At 38.2% G+C, this 4863-nt stretch overlaps 1 pseudogene across 1 annotated transcript; it reads left to right on the forward strand.

Moving 5' to 3' along the window:
- The first annotated feature begins 2083 nt into the window (after positions 1 to 2083).
- On the forward strand, positions 2084 to 4637 carry LOC148041096 (peroxidase P7-like; annotated as a pseudogene). The gene is made up of 4 exons (XR_015692303.1): positions 2084 to 2818; positions 2951 to 3139; positions 3448 to 3616; positions 4209 to 4637. The product of XR_015692303.1 is annotated as a peroxidase P7-like (transcript).
- The last annotated feature ends 226 nt before the right edge of the window (positions 4638 to 4863 follow it).

The following is a 4863-nucleotide window of genomic DNA, read 5'->3' on the forward strand; positions in this document are numbered from 1 at the left end:
ATCACAAATTACCATTTTTTTTTCCTTACATCGAAAGGTATGCAAATTTTCAAATGGGTTAATGTATACTTCTTTATCGTATTTATTACTTACTAATATTTCACTTTGCAGAGGATATTGGAGTCTCATATATATTGTTATATTCACCATAGAAATTATCCTCATGAACTCTCTTAAGTGGTATCCATGACCAAGCAAAAGTGTGTCTTTAATGAAATACTACTTGCTTTTTAGTTAATTTTTTATTTTATGTGATTATCTTTTTTAGTAACATGTTTCCATTTGTAGTGCTAGGAGGCTCGTGGCTACCTTCTTGGACACCACATATGAGGATATTGCTGATCCTAAAAAACTATATAGCTCTCTCCAACAAGAAGTATCTTGCAAAGTGATACACATTCTTGTGGATGGAGAGTGATTTCCATTTGTAGTGCTAGAAGGCTCGTGGCTACCTTCTTGGACACCACATATGAGGATATTGCTGATCCTTAAAAACTATGTAGCTCTCTCCAACAAGAAGTATCTTGCAAAGTGATACACATTCTTGTGGATGGAGAGTGATTTCAAATGTGAACATGACAATAGATTCAAAGATACTCAAGATAGATGGGGTGAATGTAAGCCTTTTCCATATTGTTTTTTTTTAAATGAACCATTTTTTGAGTTTTCCAACTTGTTACATTTTTTCTCGCAGTGCGAAGAGTACCTTGATTCATATATGTGGTGGATAAGGGAGTGGTGTATTGAGTGGATTTTGGATATGACAATCACACTAGTCAATCTCGACTCCCCTCCTCCACAAAAATCTTCAACTAAGAGTAAGGACAAGGGCACGCCATCTAGAAAGACTAGCAATGTGACCTCCAAAAAGAAAGGAATACCAACACTTTTCCTTGTGAAGTCTCATCCATATATTTTAAGAAAATAATCAAGGAGTTGCTAGGACAAGTACCTCCTTGGTCTTTCTCGCACAAGGAAACTTACATTTATATGTGCACCTACATCGACAACTTAGCATGTTTGTAAACACATGTTTCTAGACATGAATATTAATGTGCTTATAGAAATGCCTAACATTCTTTTGCTTAGTTTAAGATGTGCAGTCAGTTAGTTCCCTAGTCTTCCTTGTTTTGGATGCAATTGAACTCCAAACGAGTAACTCCTTGGACTTTCTTGTACCAAGGAAACCTTGCATTTATAGGTCCATCTAAATTGCAGACTTAACACACTTATGGACACATGTTTCTAGACACGAATATAAATGTACTTATAAACACTCTTGGCATTCTTTTGCTTAGTTTGAAATACATGTCAATTTGCATGCCTATAAGCCCTATTTCCTTGTAGTGTAAAATCATATTGATATCCTATTAAGGTTTGAAAATTGGCCATCCTAAACTTTAGGCTTTGGAATCCTAAAATTGTTATCTATACAAGACGAGTATGCATATCCATGGACAATGATAATGGAAGTATGTGATAAGCTAGCAAGTTGATGACTAGTTTGCCACAACCATGATAAATCTTTTACAACAATGCTTGAAAAAAGCACGCTACTCCTTCTATTTGAAGGAGTTTTACACTATCCTTCTCTTAATCACTCTCCAACTTGTTCTCAATCATCAAATGCCGATTATTTAATTATTCAAGACTACCAAGCCCTCTAAGTGACCAATGTCTCTCCAAAATTAGGAGACTATAAAAGGTGCAAGCTTATGGAAGAAGAGAGAAAGTGGTTCATGGGGAGAAGTTAGAACTTATTTACGAGGCTAAGACGCATTGAATGCACCCAATATCAAAATCTTCATGTTCACTTTTCTGTTTTGCCGATCTTAAAGTAATATACCGTGGTAGGGCCATTGATTAGCACTTTCTACCAACCAGACGAGGACACTTGAGCAACATGTATGTTCGGAAACAATTGGGCAGCTTAGGAGAGGGTATTGGAGGAGTATTATTACGAGTATACGAGAAGACGAGGTCCATGTTGCCCCGGCTGTCTGCCTTGCAAATAGGAAGAAGGCAGACCCTGATTAAGGCCGAGAAGCTGCATCATCTGATCCATCGTACGCTCGAGGAACTGTTCAAGCTTTCCATAACAAGGCCACGAGGCCGAAGAAGCGGCAGATTCCCACGATGATGGAGGCAACGATGAGTCCCAAGCCCGATCCACGCACGCACGCGTTGCCATCATCATGACTGGTACTGTCAAATTGTCTGATCGCTTCTTCGCGGAGACTCAATCAAGAATCGACGAGAGAGAGAGAGAGAGAGAGAGAGAGAGAGAGAGATCATCGCAGGTTCTCGCCCATTATAAATTAGGGGCTCTGAGAAGAGGGTATTAGTGCACAGGAAGACGAATCTAGGCTCCGTATTATTAAAGCAGCTGCTGGACGGCAGTCTCTCCTGCAGTATATCAGATTTAGGGTTAGGTAGTCCGCCGCCCCCCGCGCCCCCACACCTCCAATAGCATGGTGTTATACCGGAGAGATGGTCGGCTCGTACGTGCGCCATTACTGATGCTGCTAATCATCAACGTGAATGTGCTTCTGATGATGGTGGTCTCAATCATGCGCGGATATTCAGTGGAGGCCAGCAGACCAGCTGATATAAATATTCATGTCGATCAATACAAAGAACGGAGTAGTGATCTTCATTTGAAGTCTGCGCCTCCGGGCCTCTCTTACGACTTCTACAAGGACTCTTGCCCGAGCGCTTACACTATCGTGGAGGAGCAGGTGAAGGCCGTCATCCGTCAAAACCCCAGCGAAGCTGCCGGCATCATCCGCATCTGAAGTTCCACGACTGCTTCGTCCAAGTACTGCCTACCTGCTCACTCCTCCTCGTCCTTCTCATTCCTATCTATTTATTATCATGCAAGCTTCTTTAACCGTTTGCACGAAGCACTTTAGCACTAATCAAAATCTTTCATACATTGCCCATGATGCAGGGTTGTGATGCTTCCATCCTGCTTGATTCACCTATTACAGAACAAATTGCCAGTCCGAACAATGGATCGCTACGAATGTCATCATTAAATATACTTGATGAAATCAAGGAGGCAATAGAGCTTTCATGTCCTGGGATTGTTTCATGTGCTGACGTTATTTCCTTATCAACTGCAGCTGCAATTCATTTGGTAGGCAACAAAATTGTTCTAAAATGATATTTCAAATAAATTATTGACTTAAGTCTCAAGAGTAGTAGCTACACTCTTTCATTCTAGATATCTCCAACGTGTGATACATGCATTCTAGCGCATTATGTTGACAAGCTCAAGGTATACTTTAGGTTTAAAACAATACAAAATAATGGATTTTGTGGGATGAATAACAAGTCCTGATGCTAGAACACTTGAAGGCGTTCTAGTTCTTCAACTAAAGGAAATCACAACTATTTCTATTTCAATAGCTACTACAACTGATTGTTTGAAACTAAATTGAGTAGGTTGGTGGTCCCAAAGTCACCTTTGCTACTGGTCGGCATGATAGCAATTCTGCTGCATCCAATCAAACAGTGGTTGCAAACATTCCACCTCCAACTTTAAACATCTCAACTTTGAAGCAAAACTTCCAAAATCATAGCTTGGATGTTATAGACCTTGTTGCATTATTAGGTACATTTTGTGGCATTTGCATAGTTTCTAGAATTAGAAATCATTATTTGTAAGTTTAAATTGTTGAAAATATAAGTGAGACCTAATTTTCAGCATTGGAAGGAATTTTATCGAAGGATTTGTATGTCATGAGTGTTCATTTTGTTTTCTTGGTAAGCTTATTTAAATATACTATTCTATGCATGCATAGATAAAGAAGCTTGTTGGACTGTGTTCTTTTTCGCATGAATGGAACTAATAACCATTTGTTTCTCACATGAATGAAATTAATGGTTTTTTGTCATTACTTTTAAGGTTTTTTCTATTCTAATGAATTGGTATCCTAAGTCATGGAATCATTTATGATACTATATACTTTACATGGAAAGCACAACTCCTCAGATTCTTTTTAACTATATATTGTTTTCATCTTCTCAAAGTATTTATAGCACTTTTTTTCTTCTTCAATAATGTTGTTTCAAACTAGTACTAAATGTGACTTTACAAACATGTAAGAAATAATCACATTAGGCTACATGATTTATTTTCTTTTTTCCAAGCACATTTGTCCTTTGATTGACTTCCACTAACAAGCTAAATATGACAACAACAGGAGGACATACTATTGGACAAGCCCATTGCCAATTCATAGACTCCCAAATCTCCCCCACTATTTCAACTGATCTTAATCTAGAATTTGCAACTCATTTATCTCGTATTTGCCTTCCAGCAAATGACTCTACCCATGCAGAGTTGACAATTCAGCTTGACCTCATCACCAAGGACATCTTTGACAATAGTTACTTTAAGAACGTGTTGGCTAAAACAGCTACATTTCACACTGATACAGCTCTTTTGAATGCTATTGACACAAAGGAACTAGTGGAGGAATATGCAAAAGATCAAAGCAAATTCTTTCAACAATTTAAAATGTCCATGGTAAAGATGAGTGAGTTAGGTGTGCTTACTGGTAACAATGGGGTAATAAGGAAGAAGTGCTCTCTACCAAATTAAAAGCATGTGTTAAGCCAAGTATCTTCTGTAGGATTGGAGTCTCTAAACTTTATTCTCCACTATGTGCACTCTATGATCCAATAAGAGATTTCGTGAATATCCCATCCTTTTGTGGTCTAATTTCAATACTATGAATGTTCATTCCAAATGTTTCAGCATGGATTGAAACACTTTCATTTCTACCATAATATGATTATGAAGACTTTGTTCTTGTGTGAATTAGACACTGATCAAGTTCATTTATGTATGCATTG

The sequence above is a fragment of the Lygodium microphyllum genome, chromosome 1 (assembly GCF_053477565.2).
Source record: "Lygodium microphyllum isolate KBCC chromosome 1, Lygodium_microphyllum_v1.1.10, whole genome shotgun sequence".
Taxonomy (NCBI): domain Eukaryota; kingdom Viridiplantae; phylum Streptophyta; class Polypodiopsida; order Schizaeales; family Lygodiaceae; genus Lygodium; species Lygodium microphyllum.